This window comes from Typopeltis vanoorti, chromosome 25, assembly GCF_054136105.1.
Source record: "Typopeltis vanoorti isolate ZY-2024b chromosome 25, IOZ_Tvanoo_1.0, whole genome shotgun sequence".
In the NCBI taxonomy this organism is placed as follows: Eukaryota; Metazoa; Arthropoda; class Arachnida; order Uropygi; family Thelyphonidae; genus Typopeltis; species Typopeltis vanoorti.
In genome coordinates, this window is record NC_143573.1 from 53,060,081 (window position 1) to 53,087,463 (window position 27,383).

General features: G+C 35.6%; 1 protein-coding gene across 10 annotated transcripts in view; it reads left to right on the forward strand.

The window, feature by feature from the left end:
• Positions 1–27,383, forward strand: part of LOC150092750 (xylosyl- and glucuronyltransferase LARGE1-like) — a 676,688-nt gene that overhangs the window by 145,537 nt on the left and 503,768 nt on the right. For all 10 annotated transcript variants that reach the window (XM_090414755.1, XM_090414753.1, XM_090414752.1 and 7 more), the window contains one exon: positions 1,007–1,067. The gene's annotated coding sequence lies outside the window, so the exon portion shown is untranslated. The remainder of the gene's footprint in view (positions 1–1,006; positions 1,068–27,383) is intronic.

The following is a 27,383-nucleotide window of genomic DNA, read 5'->3' on the forward strand; positions in this document are numbered from 1 at the left end:
AAACTGTTTTTCGATGAACTCTCCGGATACCCATACAAGGAACAAAGTCCTTGCCACCAGTTGTAAAATGTTCATTGCTCGAGGCTTGTTTTTTCTAAAGATGTGTATACAGCAAAGATCAGTAGTGTCCACATTTTAATCTATAAGATCCATTTATCTCATTTATTTATTATAAATCACCAAAAATGTTTATGAAAAAAAAAGTTCGGTCAAAACAGGAATAGAATAGGCAACTGCTTATCATAATAATAATGTCGGTTTAGACTGAAATTTATGGAAAGAAACAAACTAAAGTATTCACTGACAGTTTAATTTATAACCAAGCTTGGTTTCTGGACCAAAACTAATGGTCAAGAAATATTCCCAATACCGAATTTCATCAAATTCATCAGACTAAACTTGGATTGTATATTTTGATGATTGTTCAGAAATCATGAGTGTGTATGATCATAAAATAATCTTTTCTAACCAGTAACAAGAACCTTGCAATGTTAATCCAGCAAGTATTTCGTCCTAAGAAAATCAGTAGCAGAATATAATTTAGATTTCTACTCCTCTGTGCTTTTATATGTGATAATTGCTTCATTGCATAAATTTAAACTCTAAATCGTAGTATATTCATTAGAATGCGATTTATAGTATACTTTATTAATATACAGCATTTGCTAATTAAAAATGCGTTTATAAAGTATGTATACATTTCACAACCACGATGTCATATTTGGAAGTAATTCGAAACTAAGTAAATGCTAGATCAGATAAGAAGATAAGGTGTGTTTTGATGAACGAAAACTTCAGTTTGTCTTTTGGTTAAAAATCAAACACACTCACTTCAGTTAGTTTCATCAGTGATAGTATTTTTCATACAATTTATATCGCACATCATTCGGTGAAAATTCACAAAGATTATAACAAACTCCAAATCAGTAATATAAAGCATAGCTAATAACTGAACAACCTTCGTGACTTCTCTATAATATTTTTTTCTCTTTATTTTCATGAACAGCATGGAGGATAGTGATAAGATAGCCGAACAACGAACTTGAAATTTCACCTGAGGAAACAAGGTAAGACTTAGACTAATGTGCAATTGATGATTATGTGGCCTTATACAATAGGTTACGCTTAAGTTCAATGCCTCTTTTATTATCTTGTGTTATTTAGATTCCTTTTCTTCGAAAATCATTTTTGAGGGGGGGGATGGAAGACTTTTCTTCTAGCTCCGTATCTGTTCACTTTTTATGAAGCGAAGATAAAGTTTAATTGAGTGCAATAAAAACTGAGGAAATGCTACGTTATTGTTTAAATGACAAATAAAACAAATCAGTTATATTATCATTACGATGTAGGAAGATTTTTTCCGATCTTTAATTTAGTTTTATCACGTGCAGCAACAATTATTCTCTACAGTAACCGCTGTTATATAGTTATTGGTGGAAAACAATGGGATGTTCAGCCAACTGAATGGCACATCCTATAAACATGGCATATGATACGATGTGACGCAATCGTGATCATGTATCCAGAGGTTTACCGTTTTTAATGTAGAATCACTGACCAGAAGATAGTCAACTACTCGTTGTTACCTGTCACCTATTAAGTGGGTTTTAGTTACTTTTGCAGTCGGAATAGAAAAGGTGACATCATTCTTATATCACGTTCACTACTGGCTAGAAATGGATTTATATCAGACTTAAATTCACGAGAACGATAGGGCCCGTTACACCCCACTTTTATGTGTTGCACAGTTTTAAATTTCGGGCTCGAAAGTAAAGGTTGAAATTAGAAATAAACATAACTGGTAAGGTCTTGGATTTTTTTTTTTTTTTTTTTTTTTTTTTTTGCAGCTTTTACAATTTCATGTAGTTCTGTGCTATTTATTTTAGTGATCTAATTTGTAGATTTTTCAGCTGTCCTTATTGTTTATTATAAAAGTGAAAAGGAGAACGGAAAATATTTGAAACCAAGTGGATATGCAGAATTTTCAATAAAATTAAATATGCGCACGCACGTGTGTTTGTGCCTATATTTGTATGTTCCTCGTTAACGTTACAAGCTTCTTTCGTGATGTTAAGGAGGAAGGAAGCAAAAAAGTAAAATTAACTATTATTGCCAGTTTAATGGCTCTGTTAGTTTTGTCCTTTTGTCAAAGGACTTTGTCCGGTGTAAATATACTGAACAAATGATTCAGAGACATTCGAAATAGTCATTCGACATTAGAAAGAGAATTAGAAATTAGAAATAAACATAACTGGTAAGGGAGCCCTCTTAGATGCGGTCCCCGGACTCTCAGTGTCTGTTTTGAGCTAATCTTTTCTAGTAGCCAGTATGGCTACGGCCCTTGGTTACACATATTTGCATTAACTAACTTACATTACTCTAAACAGGTTACTTATCATAACTATGAAACCATTCGAAATATATTATATTCTACTTGCGTATATGAGAAAACTTTTTATTAACCATAATAAAATAATAGCCAAAATAAGTGTTAGTACCAACAGAATATGATAGTAATACTTGAATTTTATTTTGTAACATTGTACTGTGCATTGAATTGTATTGTGAAATATTGTCATAATTATACAAGTTGAATAGTATAATATGTATACGTGATGTGAATAATAAAAACTGTTAAACTGTAAAGAAATAAACATAGAAATTACAAACACAGTAACTCTCATTATTTACTCTAAGAAAGGACTGCCGTTTACTTAAAACTATTCTGTGCATGTAGATGCTGGTGTTATTGAGCTTTGTGTGTGTGTGTGGTCGGCGACTCCGTTTATTGGAGTTATGAAATGGCTTGAAAAAGTTCCATGTTTGATCTAGACTAGGACTTTAGGATTATGTAAATAATAATTTTTTTAAAAAATGGAAAAGATTAATCTTTAGCCGGCGTACAGTACTAAGTTTCTTAGGTGGTACACACACATTCCAGACAACTGGAAAGAATGGTTAATTGTCTATAATTCAGTTGTTGGTGCAATTGCTAAAACGCTTGGATGCCTAAATGAAAAGACAAAGAAGATAAACCCTTCTCTTGATTGATAGTCTTTCAGCACGTTTTAGTGGTGTATTAGAATGTTTAAAGTCGAATTTTTACCTACAAACTGTACATCAGTTCTCTAACTTATGGACTTAGCAATCATACGCAGCCAAAAGGCATTAAAAGAGTCAATTTATCAAGCATTTATTAATAAAATTAGTTTCAGAGGATATGAAAGAATAGATATCAAAGAAGCACGCGATGTGATTATTGCAGCTTGGTAGAAGAGTAAACTCATACTGAAGTGTTGGAAGAAGAATACTTTTTTTTTTCAAACAGTGATCTTGAAAATGCAAACAGGCAACTGTAATATAAAAAGCCGGAACGGAAGTGGAATATCAGAGAAAGAGAAATGTAAAATTCTATAGCTGCTGCTACCGCCAGAGTAATTTCAAACAGACTTAATTATGTAGATGACATAGAAATAGATGACAATTTATTGACTGTGAGCGAGTTTCACGGAGTAAGAAATTACTGAAAACGCACAGCCATGTTTATTTAATGCTTACATCAGGATTGAGAGCGATGATGACAATGAAAATGTTGTCAGTTGATGAAAAAAATTAGCTCTCAGAAGCTATAAACAGCCTGAAAATAAGTTCCAGTGTATTTGTTCTCTACTACTGATATCGCAGAAATTATTTTTCAGTAGTTATATTGGTAAAGAAAAATTAAATTGAATGGTGGCAGTACTAGAAATATGGGACAATCGAAAATAACCGACTTCTTGATAAAAAAAAAATGTAATGAATACTGTATTTGCATTTATACGACTATTTTAGAGTAGAATGAATTTATAATAGGTTTTCTTTTCTTTTCTTTTCTTTATCGAGTATAGCGAGTTAATTTGTGCAGTCCCATGATAAGATTGTGTCATGGTGAGACCCATCGGAACACTCCTCTAGTTGGTTCTTCAAGAAACATTCCAGGTATCTACCCCCCCCCCTTTTTGTTTTGTCCATGTTATGAACATTGCATCCGAAACTTGTTGGGCAGGACTGAGGTCGGTGACTGAGGGAACCAGTCGATTAAGGTAAAGTCACGTTCATATTTATATAACCATTACTGGATGACACACTCCCTTAGCCATGGAATGTTATCAAATTGGAACTGTCCATCACATGCGAGGTAAATAGCCAGTATAAATGCGCGCCAATAATTTAGATAGGTTAAGTCAGCTTTTACCACGGAGAATAAAGAGTCACATTAAAAGTGCTCCAAACTATCATTTTACCATCATCACATCATTTCAGTTATCATGGTTCCATGGTTTCATTGTTTTGTTGCCATACTCCTGTCCTTCCACTCGAAATGAACTGTGATTCATCATTCAATTCGACTTTCTCCAATCCTCTGTTATTCAACGCTGATGCCCTTTCAACTCACCCTAGCTTTGCTGGCCAAACGCAGTACTCTCAATGGTTCTACTGTCATCATATTCTCTTTGAAGCAGTGTCCCTGGCATGGCGCATTCAGATATATTCCTTAATTGTCCTTATACAGTTCCGATGCTCAAAAAATCTATTGAGTTTTATGAACAAGTCGATGCAAGGTGCAGACGAAAGATTCTGTGAGTTTCCTGCCACATAACCAACAACACTGACTTGCTATTTTCTGTGCATCGCATCCTTCTCGGTACATCCGAAACAATGTCGCAAGTGGCCACTTGCGACATTGTTTCGGATGTACTGAGGTAGGGCATTGTGGTAGGGTAGATACTATTACCTGTCCATCTGAAAACTACCATCCCTTATTCAAAGTTACCTTTGCCCATTATCGCACGCACTCGAACTCAGACATCCTCTGTATGGCAGTCCCCTTTTTCTGTTTATAGCAAGCAACTGCTACATGTCACCAGTGACGTGCTAGTAGCAAGAATCCATTTAGTGGGGGAGGGGGACGGATCTAACATTCATTATCCATACAGCTAAGGTAGGGAGTGACTGACAGATGAAATTTTTATTCACTTTCAGAAGTTGAAATTTGCATGAGGGTAGCTTTCTGTGTGCAACCGAGGGAAAAATCCTAAAACATGATTTTTTTTTCTGAAAAAAAATTTAAAATTCTACCCTTTAATTCGGAGGCATTCAGAATTGATCTCCCTTCAGAGTTTGAGACCTGAGCAGATGGCTACCGGGCAATTCAGTAAAAATTAGAAAGAAAAATGGTGATCCTTCTTTTATAATAAACTCAATAATTTATTCTCGACCTTTGTTACTCATCAGTCTAAATAAGTGACATTTTCCCGTGGATTTTTGATAGTGTGTGCTCACGAGACTAATAATGTACAATATACATTTCTTCAGACGTTGAGTTATTTTTCCTTATGTACACGCAATTGCAAATGTTCAAAATCGATATTCCCTAGGTGGTCTACTTGCTCGACATCTGTGCCACTTATTCGTGTCTTCGCTGTGCTCTCTCTTTAATATCCTCACAAGGCTTCCTCGCTGATGTTTGTACTAACGATTACGTTCTCACTAAGTTTGTTTCGCTGTATTTGGTCTCAAATGATCTCCGGGGATTGAAACGAGAAATTGCAACTGATGTCTCTAGTGAGCTAGTTGAAGCGTAGTCATCGAAGGCAACTAATGGATGTCATCCAGTTACTTTTGTGGCTAAAAATATTTGACCGATTGTGAGATCCTATGTTCAGTTTCTTCTCTGATATGTCAGATTGAGATTGAAAATAACATTTACAAAACTTTTATGTGCTATCAGCTCTTTTTTCATGAGCAACTATTATTGGAATGATTTTCTGAATTGTCAGTCTTCTCTGGTTTTCGAAAGATGATCTAAACATTCTCTCAAGAGTCAAAAACTGAAAAAAAAGGGTATGTTGTTAAACGTTTTTCGTATAATAACTGAAACTGAACAGACGTTTGTTCTTTAATATTTATGAACTGACTTCTATGTGATTTCCAAAGAGCCTCCATAGCTCAGTCAGTATAGACGAAGCCCTTTGATCGGAAAGACCTGGGTTCGATTCCGTCAGTGACGTGAGGAACCTTTATCTGGTCTCTTTCGACGAAAGGTAAGTTAGCCGGTCTCATACGGAGGAAGGGGTTTTTTCCCCAGCCGAAAACTCGGGTTTTTCGTCCCTAGGCAAACGGGCCCTGTGAACACACGCATCTACAGACATAGGACACACCCGGAGGCATAGGGCTAACCACCCTTCCAAACCGTATCCTCGAGAGAGGTACGGTTTGGAAGGTTTAGATAGCTCCGTAACAGGCCACTAGGCCTAATACATAAGGGGAAGAAGAAACGGAAGTGAATTCCAAAACATAATATACCTCTTAAAGTGCATCTTGTTATTAGAATCACGTTGAAACGAAGTTACGAAGCGATGATGTGGTGTGTATAATGAAATTCGCCGTATTTTCTCTGTTTATCGAAAGAAGAACTAGTTAACTTACTTTCACTAGAAAATCCCGTCTTACAGGTCTTTCCAGGCAAAAAAAAAAAAAAAAAAAGTACAGTTCTTTCGATTACGTCGAAAATTATCCCTGGTCGTCTAAAAGTTTGAACGTTTTCTGCAAACCTTATTTGTAAATACAATTACTCTGTCAACACTAGTTACAGATATTCAGAAAATTGGCAATAAATATTACCAATTTTCTAAACTGATGCTATTCAATATGTTTTTAAATTTGGGACCATTTAGAGCCTACGTCGCTCATTTAGTTTCGACGGTGCTGATTACCTGGGAAGACCTGAATTCGAATCCTGTCTAGGATGAACTCACCCGTTTTTTCTTTAGTTTCTTCTTTTGTAAGTAACTCAATATATAACGTAGGTTTGCTTTGCTAGTAATTTTCGCATAAGTCATTATTATATTGAAATTTATCTTCAATGATTACGCTTAGTTCTTGTACATACACTGAGTATAATATAGTCGAACCATGTTTCGTAATGAGGATCAGCTAAAAATAACTGGTTCCACACAACGCTATGAAACTGAGATGTGTCTCTTCAGCTACAGAAGCATACTTGTGCTCTCAAATGTCAGAGGACGCTACTGATTATCTTCGTACTTCGCACGTGGAAAGTGAATAGCATCGTCACGTGTCGTGGGCAGACTAGCTTGAGGCTACGGAACCACTACGCGTAGCCGTTAGTGGCAACTTAATTAGTGTGGTCTGTGTTAATTAGTGGCGCGTTTCGTGTGTTTGATCGAAAGCTCGTAACTGATTGGGAACCATGAATGACCGAGATAAACAGTTTGGGGTTAGTATGTACATTAAGAACTCAGTTCTCACTTAGCGTGCACGAAAATTGTTAATCAACAAAAGGTTTCTTCTCTCAGGGTGTTTAGGGTGTTCTAATTTTATTCGTTGATTTTATATACTTTTTAGGGGAATCGTTTAAAACAATGATGAAACACAATTGTTAAGAAAATTTCTGTCAAGGATATTTCAATTCAGTTTATAAAGCGCAGTTGAGAAATGTATTAACCATATATTACGAAAAGAAAGAGAGAAGGTTTCACAAATCATGCCTATTAAATTAATGCCATTATAAAATCTATTATAATTATATATATATTCCAACAAAATTACGTTAGATTTAAGTTCAAGAATATTGATTTATTGTCATGTGAATGTTCAAGTGTACATTCAATATGACGAATACAAACGCTTAAAAATTTTTAAATATTACGTTCCTCTTATATTTTTGAGGAACAGCATTCTTCAAACAATACTCACATCAAAGTAATGAATTGATCTTACGTTAAAACTATTTTATCTCAAAAAAATGAATAAATTATCAAGCCTTTGATTTCCATTTAATACGCTCAGATTTACTCTTTACTATCCGAGTTTTTATGCAATCGCTAGTAGACTGCAGACTACGGCTGAAGTCGCCAGACACACTTGATGTTGCCATTGAATGTTAACAGCTCCCACTCATTTGCTTGTGGTGACGTTATAGCAAGAGATGAAGCTTGTATTAAACAACGTGGTGGGGGAGGTAGGGATTCTTAGCATTTCTTTGTAGTTGTTAACATTCTGCTACATAAAGGAACTTCTCAAACATTAAATGACAGCATTTGAGTTTCTTTAATGAAGAAAATCGTTAAAATTTTATGAGAAATTCTATCAAGAATTTGTAAAATAATTAAAAATAAACAAAGGACGTTACTTTTTGGACCACTGTGTACACGAAGGGAAATTCTACTATAGAAAGAAAGTGAAGCGGATAGATGAAGATAAAAATAAAAGTAGAACTGAGAATGGATATTCGATAACTTACAAATGAATGTTAACGAGTTGAGTAAAAGCATTATTGATGCAATTATGACGAAGAATAGTTATGAAAATATTTGTAGAAATATACATTACCATTTTTAAGCATGCAAATTGGTAATCCAGCAGTTCATTGTTAGATTTCTACAGTTCATCTCCAGTACCTAACAGAAAAAAAGGCTTGTAGTTTTATGACAGTGTGCTGCAGACAGAAGTGGTTCTGTCTAGTCTGCAGTACACTGACTCAAAACAGAAACTTTCTGTCCGGTAGTTTAATTTAGCCCTTGAATGTTTAATGACTTACATCAGTAATTATATTATTCATGCTTACAGTTTCAATTATTTAATATTTATTTTAATATAGATTGGATATTCTTCAAAGGATTTTGACCCATGAGGATCCCGTTTGGTATAATATCAAATATCATTTAGTATTAATTTATTTGTAAATTCCTAAATAATATTCTTTTAAACGGTTGTGTTTTGGTAATAAAACTGCAGAAGTTACTTAGCGTAACGGGACCATGGCATTTTGCGTGAAATTGTCATTTACGAAACATGGAATGCTGTTGTTCAAAGAAAATATCCGTCATGTTTAACTAACGGAATGGATCGAGTAATTGTTGACTAATTTATCCAAGGACACTTGACTGTCTCTGTGATGGATTCTACTTAAATGTAGAATATTACTGAAGAACCCTTCAGTTTCCTACTCTGAATAAGATTCACGTGAAGCACACCAAGATTATGAAGGCCGATATAAAGACTAAGTGGAATATATTATTAAAAATACGCTCAAACCGGACAACGACGTGAAATGAAGTTTAGTATGAAACAATTTTCTGGAAAAAGTATATTTTTATCCATAAGAATTTCATTTTCCTCTGGGAATGGCATCTGAATGCTATTCTACAGGAACCAAATGAACTCGTTTTCTCGGTAGAATGTGTACCTGCCATTTGCTTTCATTCGTTTGCAGTGGATAAATCGCACACTATTTTTCTTTGAAAGTTTTATGTTCTAGTCTAAGTGTTTGTGGAGAGCTCCTGAACAGATATGTGTCATTTTGAGCAATAATTGGTGAATTTGCATAGTATTTACATAGTATTGTTTACTTTTCGTATTTCAGCGTGTCGTGTCTGAGTGATTTTTGGGTGTTTTCTGAGTATTTTAAGTAGTAAATTGATAGATACGATTATCGTGCACATGGCCACCATAAAGAGGAATACAACAAGGATGGCGTCCAAGCCGCCATCTTTGTCTAAAAATTTTAATTTAAAGGATTTGATTCAGTGTACCGTTTGCGAAATGTATGCATTGAGGAGAGCGGTTGGAGTCTGGTTAAACAACGATAATGGAGTGAATGTGTGCAGAAAGTGTAAAGAATGTGAGGATTTAAAGAGCGTTTCAGGGCATGAGAATGATATCGTTGTCGAAGGTGAGAATCTAGAAAATAGTGATAATTGCGAGGTAGTACCAGATAACTGTAAGAGCGGCGTTGAAAGTGAGGATGAAGGTAAACATACAGAACGAATGAATGAATTATCGGAGAATAAAAATGATGAGACTGATGCAATGAGTGAGATCGCTCGATTACGCGGAGCGATACACAGGGCAAATCGGATCGGCAGCTGGAGCGTTGGCAAAAATGTTTATCGAGCGTAGCGACTAATAAACGGCAAAAGTATAATAGAAAAAAGAGTATGATAGTGAGTGTAAACAAAATGAAAAAGCGAGTGTTGTATGGAGACTCCTTAATAAAAGGTGTGTTAGTTGAGAGTTTAACAAAATCGTACCAACCTGATGCGAACGTTAAGGATGTAAGCGAGTCAATTAGAATGCAAAAGCAGCGGGTGAAAGAAGTGATAATGGTAGCAGGTACAAATGATTTGAAAGGAGACAAAATGGCTATGAGTGAGGATGTGAAGGAATTGCGTGAGGTAGCCAAAGAGAAGAGTGAGAGATTTAGGATGGTGAGTCTGTTGCCACAGTATGACAGTCAAGAGTATAGAAGGAGGGCCATAATTGCAAATGACTTTATGCGTGAATTATGCAGGACGAGTGGTGTGGAATTTGTGGATGTGTGGAGTGAGTTCGATGGGCGAAAGGATTTATATAAGATGGATGGTTTACATTTGAATGGATTTGGTGTACGGAGACTTGATAAGGTGTTGTCGAATGTAGCGGAAGTGGATGTGGATGTGTAGAATCAGGTAAACTAGAGTTATTAAGGGTGGGCTGGAAGTAGATATGCAGACTTTAGGGAGACAGTTGAGTGTATGAATGTGTGTAATATGCCCAAGCGAGTACGAAAGACTACTAATCAGAATGGGATAGTTAGTATAAGGCATCAAACTAGTGATGGGATAAATGGGCTTCTGCAATTCCTGTATACTAATGCCAGAAGTATTAGGAACAAGAAGGAAGAATTTTTGGTCCTTAGTTGGCACTTCCAGGCAACAGGTTATTGGCATTAGTGAAACATGGCTGACAGAGGATGATATAACTAGTAGGATTGAATGTGAGGTGTATGGTGTGTTCAGGAGTGACAGGGAGAATAAAATGGGGGGGAGGAGTGTTATTGATGATAGCTGATGAGCTACAGCCAAGGAGAATAGAAGTGGAACTGTAGGATAGAGAAAAGAGCACATTTGAGGCTATTTCGCGTGAGATTGAAACTAGCAGAACAAAATATACAATTGGGTGCTGCTATAGACCAGGTGATGGAAAAGATGGTGGAGATAATATGCATAAGCAAACAGAAGAAATGAGTGGAAGGAGGGTAATTAATATGGGAGATTTCAACTATGGTAGCATTGATTGGAAGGAGGAGAGGACACGTGGGAGCAAGGAATTAGATTTTATGCGATTATTAATGGATAACTATCTGCAACAGCATATAATGGAAAATACTAGGGGTCAGAGAGTGCTTGACCTAGTAATCGCATCTGAGAATGTGGCTGTAACGAACATGACCATGTTGCCACCAATTGGTGAGAGTGATCATAGGGTCTTGACTTGGGAGGTGGCTAAAGGTGTAGAATTTACAATTAAGACAGGGTACATGTGGAATTATCGGGCTGATAAGTATGACAAGCTTAGGAGTTTGATTGGTTCAGTGCCATGGCATGTAAAACTGCAAGGGCGTAGATGTTGATAGTGCACGGGAGGCGGTAGGGAAGTGTTTGCATGAGGCAATGGCTGACTGTATACCTAGAGTCCGAATAATAAATCAAGTAGTTAAATGGATGAATAACACCATTAAGCTTGAGCTGCAAAAAAAAAAAAGAAACAACTATGGAGGGAATTTAAGGAGAAAGGTGACCGGCAGGCACATGAACGGTATAAAGCGCAGGCCAGAAGGGTAACGACTGTGATAAGAAAAGCAAAAGCGGATTATGAAAGAAATTAGCCATGCAGGCTAAAGAGAATCCCAAACAGTTTTTTCGATATGTTGCAAGTAAAAGAAAAAATGTATATGGCAGAATGATTTTAAAGAATGCCGATGGTAGGGAGGTAATTGAATCAGTTGATATAGTTGAGTTACTGAGTGAGCACTTAGCAAGAATATACCATCCAGGTGGTGATATTGCAGGAATGAATGAACCAATAGCTTATACGGGAATTGTGGTGAATGAAGTGGAGGTGAATAGTCTATTACAAAACTTCAATGTCAATACATCTGTGGGATTGGATGGTATACCAGCTCATGTCGTACGTGAAGCGGCTAAAGAATTGTGAGTGCCCTTGATCATTTTGTTTAATTTGAGTCTCGGGTCTGGGTTAGTCCTGAGGGGGGTTGAAAGAGAGGAGAAATAGTTCCACTGCATAAAGGAGGTTCCAAGACTGCTGTTGTAAATTACCGACCGATTAGCATACCAGGAATCGTTGTCAAGGTCTTGGAGAAATTAGTCAAGAGAAAAATACAGGATTGGATAGATGAAAATGGGATATTGTATGGGGGTCAACATGGTTTTGTGAAGGGTAGATCATGCCTCAGGAACTTGCTCAAGTTTTATAACACAGTGACGGATGAACTGGATAAGGGTAATGAGTTTACAGTGATTCCACTGGACCTTGCTAAGGCCTTTGACAGGATAATACATGGAATTATAATCAGTAAACCGCAGCATATGGGGATGGATATAGGGTTCGTGAGATGGATAAGAGGGTGGTTGATGGAGAGTTATCAGAGAGTGGTTTATTCAGCAGTAGATTCGAAAAGACGGCTTGTGACTAGTAGTGTGCCACAGGGTTCTGTTCTTGGACCACTACTTTTCAATTTGTTCATCAATGATATAGGAAAGGATCTGAGAGGAAGTGTTCACTTGTTTGCTGATGATGCAAAGTTGGGTAGAGGAATTGTGAGTGCACAGGATGTCAAAATTTTAAAGGATGATTTGGATAGTTTGGAGGACTGGGCTAAGGAAAATGGATGTCGATTTAATGTGGCAAAGTGTAAGGTTATGCATTTTGGGGTGAAAAGATTAGCAGCAGTATATCAGATTGGTGGAACCGTACTACAGATTGATGAGGCCAGGGATTTGGTGGATAGGGAGTTGAAGTTTAGGGGACACATCGCAAAAGTGGCTGAATCAGCTCATCAAATCACTTGGTTGCAAATACTTTAACAAGCACAAACAAACAAGTTATTGTTTCTCTGTATCGAGCGTTGATAAGACCCCATCTAGACTACTGTGCCCAGATATGGGTACCAGGGTTTCTTCTTGATGGGGAGGAGTTGGAGAGGATCTAGAGACGAGGGACCAAGATGATAGCAGGTCTATGGAATGAACCTTATGAGAACAGGTTGAAGATTTGTAGGTTGCAAAAATTTGTTGAAAGGCGGAAAAGGGGAAATATGATTGAGACATTCAAATTACTGAAGGGTTTCTATAAGATTAATTCAGAAGATATTTTTGAGAATAGGACTGCTGGTGGGAGGACTAGGGGCCATTCATGGAAGCTGGGCAACAATGTGGTTAGCAAGGGCGTTAAAGCTAGGTTTTTTACTTTTCGAGTGGTGAATGAGTGGAATAAGCTGCCAGATTCTGTTGTGGGTGTCATGCCTGTGAATGAGTTCAAGGTGAAGTATGATAGATACCGTGTGAATGTCGAATAGTTGTTCTTGACATGATGTTAGGGGCCTCCCTCGATGAGTCTGTCGACTCCTTGGAGTTTCCAGAAATAATAATAATAATAATAATAATAATAATAAGCACGAAGAAAACGAGGATAGGATACGTAATTTATAGGGAACTTTTATATAAACATTTAAAAATCAAGAGAAATAAATGATAATTAATAGTCATATGAATCAGGTGTTTCGAAAAAAATAACTATCCATCATCATTGAGAACAAATGAGTCCAATTAAAAACAAGACCGAACTTTCAACAATCATCTAACCGTTCCTGACAAACTCCGTATACCCGAAGAATGATATCTGACTAATTAGAATCATAATAACAGTATTATAGATATAATGTATTTAAAAAAAAAACACGATGAGATTAGAGTTACTACGGATAATAATCCCATAGATTAAGTAAGGATATTGATCATCAATCATATTTAATTATGGAAGTTGCCACAAGACCTCACTCTCTTTCAAGAAAAGAAAAAATAAAAGGAGAAAAAGGACCTTATTTTAAACGTTCCTATGAATTAGGCTTGTCTTTCCAGAGGAACATGCATTCGTGTTGACGTCAAGCTATAACACATGCTACTTATGCAGCGGAAGATTAAAGGTAGCTCCGCGATCATCTGGCGTCTGTTTTGCGCTTTCGCATAGATCCCTACTATTGTATCATACAATCATTCGAAACCAAATCCTAGGTAATAGGGTGGTTAATCCTTATTTCCATAGTGTCCAACGTCTGTATATTGCGTGTGTTCTTCTGGTCTAGTTTTTCTGTTTTGTGGGAGGAAACACCAAGTTTCCTGCAGAAAAACCTGAAGAAAAAGGCTCACCCTTAGTAACACCAATTATTATTTTTCTGAAGTACTTGATATCTTTAATATTGTTAAAGTTTAATTAGACGATGTCATCCTTCTAACACACAGCACTTGCTAAGAATGGTCAGCCGATTGTTGCATGTTCGCCCTCACTTTGCCTAATTTATCATCGCTGATGCGGGATGGCTGTCTGAAATATCTGAGTCATATGATCAATACGTTGTCCAATTCTCTTGTGTTTACATGCGTATGTCAATATTGACTACGGTGATGCGCCGTAAGCTCTAGAACTTAGGATGTTATTATTATTCATAAGATACGAGTAGATACATGCCCTGTGTGACAGAATATGCGTTGATTGTACTAATGTAGTTGTCTCTTCGCATATCGTAGTTGGAAGACAATACATTTTATCCGAAAGAGACAGATCCTGTGAGGATAAGTTAGATAGTCTGATTTGGAAGATACCCACACCCACCCACCCACCCACACACACACACACACACACACACACACACACACACACACACACACACACACACACACACACACACACACACACACACACACAGAGAGAGAGAGAGAGAGAGACTAGAGCTTAACATACTAAAATTGGAAACTTGAGTATAACTCTTGAATAATCGCTTCATTTACACATTGAATTCTCCTTCCTGAAAAGTTGGTTTTAAATAGTTTGAAATACATAAATATAAATGGTTACTTAAATCTTATGGGGATGGATTAATTCTCCAGAAGTCTTCTGTGGTCTGTTATAAAGAAGAAGAGGTTATAGAAGGTTTTCAATGGTAAATCTCGAGCTGGCTCACTGAAGGATGATGCATTTACAGTTTTTCGATATATAAAGATCCACGCTGTTGTAAAAGTAATAAAAATAAGAGGGAGTAATTTTTAAATGCATTGTAAATACATCTTAATAAGTATAGGAAAACAACGCAGACTGTAACTTTTGTAAATAACTAAATATTTGAGTTATGGTTTCTGTTTATGATTCAAATTATCCGTTCTTCAGGAATGCAAAATCGGGAAAACAAACCACACGAAAAACAGAAAATCACACGTAATTTACAGTCGCTAAGTAGATAGGATTTACCGCTCTATCAGAGCATTAATTAGATTTCAAGGAAGCCCAGTCTCTTGGCATTGACGGACCATGAACCAAACACACAAGGGAAAATGGGAATGGTGATAAGAGGTCAATCCCTTTGTTGCGCTTACTGGAATCATGACGAACAACAAAACTTTCCGAACGAGTTTCTAAATACGTTTATACCTCTACACTCCATTGAATTAAATCAATTAACTCTTGTGAATGACATTGTAATGCTAAGCGACGTATCGTCAGTATCCTCATTGGGTTGTAAAAGAAATGTCTGAAAATCGATATAGAAATCTCTTAGGATTTTTAAATCATTCACCATTAAGAGCCATTCAATGCCAGGCTGATACATCTGTGCCATTTTGTCGGTGGTTAGCAATAGATGTGATTGCGTAAAGCAAAGGGCAATTTTTTTTAAGTTCAAAATACTTCATCATAATCCAATCCGAATTTTCATACGCCTCTCTCTCTCTCTCTCTCTCTCTCTTTCTCTCTCTCTTTCTCTTTCTTTTGAATTGGATCTAAGGCACTTAACTAAAGTTAAAGAAAAGTATATATCTCTTTATATTTTCATTTTTTAAACTGTTTTTATTTCCAAATCGTGTTGTTTTCCATCCCGATTTGGAAATAAATGAACCAAAGATGAACTGCAATTCATTCATTAGTTTACACAGAAAATAAAAATCCTGTTTCTTGCTAAAAGAAATTAATGTTGTACAGTATAGTTAGAGTACATATACTATAGTACTTTTACTACATTTCCTACATTAAATACAATTTCCTTTTAACAGATTAAATATATTTTCTTTTAACTTATATAATGGTTTATTTATTTACGGATGGATAACGTTGTAGTTTTTTATTTTTCTCGTTTCTTTTGTGATTTTGTTCGTCATTGATAGCTCTACAAAGAAACGTAATGTCACTGGCTTTAAAAAAAAAAAGAGAAAAACCTAAAAACATGAACATCCGAAAAGGAGCATTTGATTTCAATCAGATGCTTCTTCTTTTTTAGATTTCTAAAGTTATTTCTCTAGCGAACTCTAATAGGTCTCAAGCCATCTTTTGGACATTTGTGACATGCCAGTCATACTAACTGAACCACTTATCTACCAAATTTAATAACAGGAACTCCAGGATTTTAGTGTGCGTGTATGTTGCCCGAGCTTGCTCGTACGACCAGTCATTGCTTCCGACTATAACGTGTGTAATGGGAGTTCAAATGCTAACAGATCAAGCACGTGATCGAGAGAAAGCAAGAAAGGTCAGTTCAATTTTCCGATTTTTCGAAGCTCTTTGCAGATTTATTAGAGTTCGATTCCATTTCCTCTGCCTGAAAAAAAATGAACAGTAGACTGTGGAGCAAAATAAAAAAGTTAGGACAGGGATATACGAAGAAATCCTTTTGCCTTTTGCTTAGAGTGTCTTACAGCTGCGCCCGAATAGGCTCCTCTAGTTATTAAGCCGTGACCGTTCCCATCGATTACGTAATGCGGTAAATTGGCCTCCAGACATGCAAATAAGATTTATAGTACATATCGTGATTCTTCTGCTGCAAGATTACGAGCAATCTACCCGAATACCATAAATAGCTCTCTCTCTCTCTCTCTCTCTCTCTCTCTGAGTACTCGGAAATGCTTTCATCACTAGGATCAAGGAAGTAGCAAGAACCAACCAAGTGCAGTCACTCATCGAAGTAAGTGCAATATGACGTGAATTGCCTATATGGCATGCTTTTTTACCGTCCAGTTTTCTATTCGATCAAAGTTAATTTCGAATGATTATTTAGAGAAAGTTTCACATGCGCAGTTCCTTACTATCATCTTTCAGTGCTCCAATTAACGTTAACTAATAAAGTGCAAAATAACCTATTAATAGCATTTTGGAAACCATCGTGCACAATTTTGCACATAGAAAAGGTAAGATACTTCTTCTTTGTGTTTAATAAAATTTTGGGCACGACAATGTGTGGGGATATTTTATTAAGGAATCATTTTATATATTATATGAAGACCATATTTCATAGAAGATAATAATAAGATGATTCGCGTTTATAAGTAGATTTATACACTGCTTGCCAGGACTACTTATTGGTCTGCTAAAGCCCATAGGTGGTTCTAGTCAATAGATAGCTTATTATCTTCTTATCAATGTAACGTATTATGTGTCAATATGATGCGATTCCATTTGCGCGAATTGTGCGTCTTCTGCTGCTGATTTATATTTGCGGGATTAAAAGCGCGAAATTTTCAGAAGGAAAACCTGCTACTTTGTATGAAACCGGACTCACGTTCATTGGAAAATCCGCGGGTTTCGCTTCCTAGACTGAATTCGAAGAGTCTTTGCGATGGAAGAGAAAATGGAGGGTCGTCCTAGAAATTACGATACGGAAATGTAGTATAAATGAGTACATTGTTATGCATTTTCGTATGGCTTCTGACTTAATTACGTATTATTATTATGCAAAATCATAGGAACCTCTACAGTTTGGATCCTGCAGCATTTTCTGAAGCTGCAAAGTTCAAAACAGATCTCAAATCTTCGTGAAATCTGGTTTCCATCGATGCAGATGTCAGCAGGCTGCACTAGGGAATTCAGATAAAGCTACACAATAGGCAGTTATCGTGTTAGCAAATAAAGCGAAAAAAGGTTACCAAATTCTCGAACCGAGAATTTGGTAACTTTATCCTACGGTCTAGTGGATTGCTAGACTCACTCATAAGTTCTGGAACATGGCATTAATTCATAAACGAGAAAAAGAGGCTATAAAATTCTTAATATTCTTAATTTGAATATTGACATGGGTCAATATTGGTTACTTATGGTAACCAATATTGACCCATTTGAACTATTACGAATATTTCTTCATTTACCACTTTAAATATAACTCTACTCCAGTTATCTCCATTTTTCTCCAGATATTTAACAGCGCAATTCATCAACTTAAGTTATCTATGGGGGATACTGTAAATGTTGTTAGCACATCGAAGGTCACCTTCCTACTCACCTCTTGAGGAAAGACCCAATAATCCTGGAACGTGTAGGGAGAGTTTGGTTAAAGTTTTTCCTTTGTGAGGTGGTGAAAAATAGAAGCTAAACCTTCTTGGTATGATATACAATACGCGGGTAACAGGTAGTTGATTTCCCAGTTAAAAAGTTGCTAATACCATTTTTACATTATTTTTCTGTTATGGTGATATAACTAAACACAGTTATAAAATTTAGCATTTATTTAGTTAATTAAATTTAAATACACATCAAGGGAAGCGACTACACCATAGATATATTTAAAATCGACTCGTTTACTCTTTCACACCACCTCCTGGATGGGGTCATAGTCACCAGTAAGATTAACAAGAGCAAGTACTATCTTAATCTTCCTCAAATCCATCTTCTAAGTACCGTGTGAGATTCAGGATGTGCAAGATTTTCGAGGTCTAAAGCCAGATTTTTCGGGAATAAAATATTTCTCAAAATGAAAGAAAAACCTATCGAGGATTGCCCTTTGATACCTTTTTTATAGAGATTACAGAGTAAAGAAACACACCTATAGTTTTTTTTTTTTGTATCTGTTAGTGAATTGCCTGGTTTTAGTAAGACCAAGATTCTGGCTCTCCTCCAGATCGCTGATAATGAAAGCGTGTCAGGCAGTTGTTCAATTGTCATAAAATCTAGTTTGGGGTATTTGTGCCAAAATGTAATATTTGTTTATTGCACAAGTAATTCAGTCCTGCAGGTTTCCATTTTCTCGGGACTTCATAGCCATATAAAGTTCTGTTATATCAAAGGGTGAGCTGAAAACTTTCCGTATTACTTTCAGATTGATATTTATCTCAGATAAATTACCAATTCTGAATGAACATGACCGAGACGTTGTTTGGGTAACATTATATCACAAATTAGCGAAAGTTTCATCAGAATAAATATTATAAAACACAAAGAGTTTCGTGCCGAATATAGAAACTATATAAAGTTCGGCGATTCCAAGTGTAAGCATAGCTGTAGTGTAGCACCTGACCCTTGAAGGTAGTGCAAGCTGAGGCAACTAATAGAAAAGGTGGAGCAAGTTCCGATCACTATTCTTGATATTTACCCATAATGTGAACTTAACTCCTAGGAGCTGTATTATTGTTCAACATTATGAGAGAAGGCCACTACCCAGACCGGTTTCGACCTTTTTTGAGGTCTCATCAGTGAGTAGGTAGACCTAGTTAATACCAAGTTTGTAGCAAACAGAACTTACATCCCTTCTATGAGAATTGCCAAGAGGTGTCCTATTAAATTACTAATTATAAAACACACTATTTTTGTAATGGACGTTTTATTATTATATTTTCTTTTGCTGGTGCTCACAGTCCAAACGCTAATGACATTGTCATTGTTCTAGTCTTAAAACATACCACTGAAATAGAATTTGGGTAATTTATGAGTTTATTCCATTTTGTTGTCACTTTAGACGGACTTGAATCTGTTGGAAGGCCAATAATAAGATTTTTCAAGTTACGCTGTCGACCACAGAAACAGGGATATTTGATTTTAACTCACGATTTTAACGTAATCTACAATAATATATCTGGAAGTGCATTTTAAAATTACCTGTTCAAACATTCAGGTTCTCACCGATACAATTTACTTATGCATCGGTCATTTTTAATGTGCATTCCACCCCACGAAAGATTGGGGTGGAATGCACATGGGGATAAACCTATCGCACGCTATTGTGGATAAGTTCAGGTTTAGATGATCAGGAACCCCTACTGCAGAGGGCAAATATGGTACTTTGCACTTTTTTTCAAACAACTTCGACTCTCCAATAAGCAGGATGGTAAATCTCACACCAGCTGATGAAAATCTTCAACAAGCTTATCGACTTTCAGATGGATCCAATGCCACAGTAGGAGTCGAACCCACAGTCTGTTTTACAAATTGTTTTAATTCCTATAATATGGTTGTGACACATCTGAATAAACCTTTTCTAGGGATGTAATGAACACATCTAAAGCCAAAAACTATAATCGGTTGACCGTATTCTCTGTTTATTTCTAATCTATCTTTGAAATTCAGTTTTAGGATATCTACTGATATCCTAATTATTTCGCGCTAAAATCCCGATCCTATTCAAAATAGCGCCTATATTATTACCTACCTTGTGTCGGTTATAAAGTGCGGAGAAAACATTTCTTTTCAGTGCGTTTGCGATTCAAGAGAGGACATTTTTTTACCACTGAGGTAATACCATTATGTAACCGAATGCTTAATATATTTGGACTTGATTTTGTTATAGCTAATGCTATTTACTCCACAAATATGTTCTGTCTTTTAAATAGCACATTTGCTTTCTAGGCTTGGGGGTATTTCTTCCAAGCGAAGTCAGTTTCTTTTATTTCAAATTCAGTCGATTTTTTAATAATTTTGAGTAAGCATTTTTTTCTCTTTTGATGCAATCAGCTATTTTAATTATATTATCAATTAATTCCTCATTGGAATTACAGTTACAGTACGCTGCAAAAGCGAACGACAACTGTTAGGTGATCTAATGTCGGAAATCACGTTTTTATGAAAATAATCTGCTATGATGAAAAGTTCTTTAAGCTTTGATGAATGTGCCTCTGAACGGCTAGAAAACTTTTTTCCTTGATGATAGTAACGTTCAATGGATTTTTTTTTTGTCTTTCAGCCTGCCTCAGAATTCGAATGAACAGGAAGTACTTAGGTGTAAGATGAATTTCATTGCCCTGTTTTTTGGATCCCTGAAGTGGTTGAAGAAAGTTTCATGTTTAACCTCTAGACCTCTCGCGATACTCATCCTAATCTACCACATGGGCAGCTTTTTTGTGGAATGGAAGAAATGCCAATTAATTAAAAATTAAATGAATTGCTAACTGCAATAACTGAAACATAATCATCAGATTTTCAAAAGCAATCCTGAATAACGTGATGAATACTTTTCAATAGCACATAACACAGGCGTTCCAATGTATGTCAATGAACAAGTAAAGGTTTTTTAATGTGAGTTTTTCCCCTCACCCCCTACAACGAAATATTATAAAAATTTCGTTGTAGGGGGTGAGGGGTGGACTAAAGGGTAGATACTCATAAAACAGGAATCCTGCCATGAAGACCAAACATGGTACCTTTTTAAACCATTTCAACCATCCAGTTATCAGGGTGGTGGCCTCGCACAACATCCATGCTAAACGGTGGAAATCAACATACAAAACCTGTTGGTTGGAGAATTACGACTGCAAACAATCGTAAAAAGGAAGTGATTCGTCTCCAAATTTTAATAGAAATCTTGAATACATTTTTTTAAAAATCCTGTCCTAGAGAGGAGTTACTACAATATATAATTTCGACACTTTTTTTACCCTTTTGTTTAATAAAAATTGTTTTAATAAGTATTAATGAACTATTTAATCGCGATTTAGAACGATGATGCTAAACTGTGAATGAGCAAAAATAAAGACAACATTTATTACAAATTATTAAATTTTCAATAAAACCCGTTGTTTTCTCACAATCAACTTGTAGTGACAGCCATAACATTTGATTATATAAAGCTTGTAATGAATTATCATTGAAATCGTCTCTTGTCTTGAATGCGCTCCTCATTTGGGTTGACCAAATCTGTGATACAAATTGGGCAGATATATATATATACAACTGATTTTTATTTAATATGCTGATACATATGCTCAGATTAAATATGATACATTTACTTTCTTCATAAGACTAATTTTTCTCTCTTTATGATGTGTATAAATACAAACCGATATATAACCTGAAGTTTTTAGAGATCCAAAATTAATAATTAATATTTTTTGTAGCGCCTTCAACTTTGAAATAAAAATCGAACTGAATAATGTGATGACTGATAATCCGTTTTAAATGTTATGATATATGAATGTTTTCGATGTAACATTGTGGACTAAGGTCCATTCAGACCATCAGAAAGTTGTGAATTTAATCTTAATCTATACTCCCTCTTCAAGTGGCTTGATCACTTGACGATCTCCGGCAAGAATATATTGTAACAGACTGATTTGATTTACAAAGAGCGACTGCGTCAAGCGTTGTTTTCTAAGAGTTGTTCATTCTTTTTCAGGCTGTTGAGCATCGTGTTACATGCTTAATGGTCTGTTACGGCCAAGAAACTTGGCTTCTAGAAACCTCATATGATGGAGGGGGGGGGGGTTGATTTTATCTGCATTTTCTACTATGGCTATCAGTTGCGTTTGTTCTTTTTGTCTTTTTGCGAGATGAAAAAAAAAAAACTTGCCTCCACCGAATGAGACTAGCTAATGAACTTCAGGTGAAAAGTTCTGACAAAGTTTGAATAAAGTTCAAAAATAGGTCTTTTCAGTCTTTTGGACTGAGCTAGCTACGAAAGCTCTTTCATTCTTTTCAGTCTTTATCTTAAAATTATTATCCAGCGCCTCTAATGAACGCACAATGCGATTTTCAAAGAAATATTAAATATGTGTTTAATATTTAATATGATAATATATAAAACATTATATTAATGATATTTTAATATAAGAATCAATATTAATTTAATATAATCTTAAAATTTTTAAATTTCTAAGTTAATTAGAATCTTAATTAATTATTTAATTTTAATTAAAATCCGTCTTATTTATTTTTACAGTCTTATTTATCCTGCGATTTTAAAATTAGACTCCGGGAATCATTATCTAAGAAATTCTTTTTATTCAAGGTCAGTTATACTTGGTTCTGGATAACAGAACGAGAGCAAAAGTCTGTACACGGAGAGATGGTCTGAAAATGAAATGATTAGTTTTGGGAAAGACTTGTAGCAAACCTTTCATAGGAGAGAAGATGTCATAATTTAGATGACTGAATATTGATAATTTCAATTCTACCATCCAGGACACATGTGCATCACATTCTGTCTATTTGATATACCCATGTGTCACGACAAAACTGAAATCAAAAAAGATAAATGCATGCTGAAGTTTCCCAAGGGAGATCTAGTTATATAATAAATATTGCTTCGGTAAATATGCGTTGTCTGTTAGGGCCCAAGTTAGTAGGCGATATATTATAATCTATGGAAGTGTTGACCTCCTGTTATTTCGGAAAGCAAAACAGTAATCTGTTGTAATCTGGCCTTTGATGCTTTGTTTATTACGACAATAAACGCTTTTTATATGAAATATTTACTGTCATTAAGTGTTTATAACACTAATGGAACTTTTCAGTGAAGCCCAAATCTGATATCCGACCAAGTGCAATCTACGATGGTAACAATCCATCCCAAAGATCATGGATTATTCCAGGATGAAAACGACATTATCCGTCGTGCCTAAAAAGCTTCAAGGACGATTTCGAGAATATGAAAATTATTTCCACCGTATCGAGTACTATCGAACATATGTAGGATATTCTTGACGGATGTAGTGGTCCAAAATTCATCTGGATCAAATGATATGCCATTGACACGTTTCTCTCTCTAACTAAATTTAAAATGTGAAGTCAGTCTAACTCATTATTAACCACCCTTCTCTAAGATTGGTCTAGATAATGTAACTTTTTAGTACAATCTTCATTTAGCAGTTTTTATTCTCGAGAGAAAGAAAGAGAGAGAGAGCACTGAAAATGACGTCATACAATCATGCGAAACAACTCGAAAAGTTCACGCGTTCAAACGATGTTATTCAGTGTTCAAAATAATATAGTTGCATATTTCTGTAATCCTATTTAATTTACAAATCAAAATACTTCGAAAATAAATTAAGAAAAGTTTGTAAGAAGTGCGATCAAAATGTTGGAAACAGTGATTTGTTGAAGATTACAGTATTTATTTACTATTCCTCATCGTTACCTCCAAAATAGTGCGCTTGCTAACTCAGAGTTAGCGCCATTCTTGAGAACAATTTTTCTAAGAATAACGTGCAATATTTTTAAATCGTAAAGTTTCCATCAAATAAGGAAACTTAAATCGTAAAGTTTCCACCAAAACTATTTCATTACCAATCTGAGTTGTGAAAAAAGAAAAAGTTGTGAGGTGCTAGATTTGTTGGTTGAGTAGAATCTACAAGCTCTTACATCTTAATAACACAGGTTATAAGTTTGAAATAAATGTAAGGTGATTTAGCAGATTATACTTTCCTTACAGATTTTCAGATCTAGTTGATTGAGTGAACAGCATACTCGATCTGCAATCAATAGGCTGTGGGGTTCGTTATGCTTGTAAATAGTGGTAGATAATTTCTGTCGTCTGGCATGAGGTCACTGCTTATTAGCTGCTTGAAAGAGTTCCATGTTTGGTCTTTAAAGCGATATTTAAAGCAGTATTTCCAGAATAATTTAACCTCTAAAATATCCACAACACGAAATGTACTATAAAGGAAGGGTTTTCACTGACTACAGTAGCGTCATCTGGTGGTCAGACCTGAAACTTTGCTCGCACCCTCCTTCATTAACAGACTTTATGATAAGCAATTGATGTATCTTCCTGGGAAGTTTGCTACTTCATCTCTAGTTACCATGCCTACAGTTAGAAAACATCTGCTGTCATCGATGAATGTGCTCATTTCCTGTTTTGTTATGGATATACTGTATCCAACAATAACAAACCGGTTAAGTCACCTTCCTGTGTTGTATTAAGATAACGTCAAGATCAGTTGGCAAAGACGGTGCATCTTCTTGTTTGCCTAAAATGATTAGAAAAGGCGAACTGTGTGAATTACGTCTTCTTAAGGATTTCGCACTAACTCTCCTGGTATGATAAAGTATGTTAATGGAGTTTCTACCATCTCACTGCGTGTTGATAATTAGCCAGGAATTAGCGGACTCGGAACGAGATTTGACTTCCATTACAGGGGACATCACAGTTTTCACACTCTCCAAATTCTAAAAGTTGATAAAGTTGATGAGACTCGAAACATCTTCGGGGCCTCGATGTGTGGTTATTATCTGAACAGCGGATGCGAGTAACCCGATGGAGAGCGGGGTGCGTCGCACTGCGGATTTCCCACAGTTCGCAGTAATCACCTCCCTTCAAGATACGGAAAGTAGACTGTTAAAGCCCCTTAACAATCCTCGGCTTAACGAATGGAGGTGCGCGTCGTTCTATAACCGGTGACCTTAACGAACGTGCTGGAAACGAACAAGTAGGCATCTGTTACCTTAGTAACGGTATTGGGGGAAAGGGGAAATGAAAGAAGGAGGGGGGAGGGTAGAACAAGAAAAGACATAACGTACCTTTAAAAAAAATCGAAGGATTTTATTTCTAGCTTTGGAAAGGAAGACGTAGATTTTCCGGACTGAGTTATTGCTTTCCCTGGGTGAAGAAAAAAAATAATAATAAATAAAAAAAAAACATCACGCTGCTACAGATAGATCGTAACGGGATTTTTTTTTATCAATTGACTTACGCGTACGAACGTGCTTGCTGGGATTCCATTAAAGATTTTCTTTAAACAGAATACGTGAAAAAAATAAAACGAAAAATGTAGTCGTTAGGATTTTTCCCGATGTTGAAGTCAACTTGTGTTGCGAAAAGACGTTTCTTAACAGCTAAGTTACGGACACTGCAATTTCAACAGTACGCACTGCGTTTTGATTGCCAAAATGGTTAAATATAGTTTAGCTTATTCAATTGCAATAAGGAAGCTCAAATGATACGTTAGATATTACGTACTCCACCGATAAAATGCCACAAAAACTGATACATAAAATAAAGAACACCGAGGAAGTATATTTGGCAAGGATTATTGTGGCGAGATGACCGAGAATTCGAAACGTAACTCTAAAAATTAATAATGAAAAAAAATTACAAATTTATTTTTTATATAACTCCTGCTGCATAAGGTTGTGAACATTAGTACATTAGTAACGTGGTGAGCTGAGATTTTTTTTATTGACTTTGAATCTTTATTTTGCATTTTTTTGTTTACTTTTACATAATCCGGAAATACTGCTCTAATGACGAAGTATGGAACTTTTAAAGCCTCTTGAGGCCTCCAATAAAGTACCAGGTGACGAAATTCATCTAACATGTAAGAGAAAGGTGTGACTTTTTTGAAGTGACTTGGAAATAAATACTGCAATAAAAAATGTCTTTGTTTTTTTTGTTGTTAGCACTGCGTAGTTTATATAATACACGTAGTAATGATTACTACGTCAATATGCCTTTATTTTCATTTTTATCTATACAAAAAGATGTCGATAAACATATTTGTTTCTGCTTTTAAATCAAGTATCGACTGTTTTAGCTTGTTGTTTACCTAAGGACACAGAGTTATGCCAAGGTAATATATAGTTATTATACCTTTAATAGAACAATAAAATGCAAGAGTTGATGTTTCGCCTTACAGATGAGATCCATCTGATCATAATATCAATATAAAAATATTAATTCAGGCGGTATTTTTCTGATTATACTCATATACACATAACGTTATCGCCATGCTCATGCTAATCGCTTACTGTTTGTAAAATTTATCCTCAGACAAATTTGATCTTAATAAACCCTTTCTTACTCCACCGATGGTATTTTATCCAATAATAAATGTCGATTTAAAACTGTGAACGGTTAACCAGATGTATATATGGTATATTCTCTGGTTTGTTAAGAAAAGTGTAATAGTCCAGCTTGAATTAATCCATTGTAATATTACTACTGGTTATGACTGATAATTAAAGCTTGGCTAGATATTAACGTTTCTTCAAACTGGTGTGCGTTTTCTTTATTTCAGAATTCTACATTTCTTATGAAAGTCAGCATCAGCCTTATTGTATCCATTGCATAACAGAGGATTCTCCTGAGATAGGTTTTTCTTCTGACTCTTTTTTGCTGCGTTTTTCCCAACTTATTTTGGGTTCTCCTTTTTTATTCCTTACTGTTCTTGAGTTAGAATTTGGCATTCACATCTCTGACCCATTAGTCATGTCTTGTAATTGACTCGTTTTCAAAATATTGTCCTAAAAGGTGTAATTCTGTACTGTTTCCAGAGCTATTTTGTTTATCGCTGTGATTAATTTAA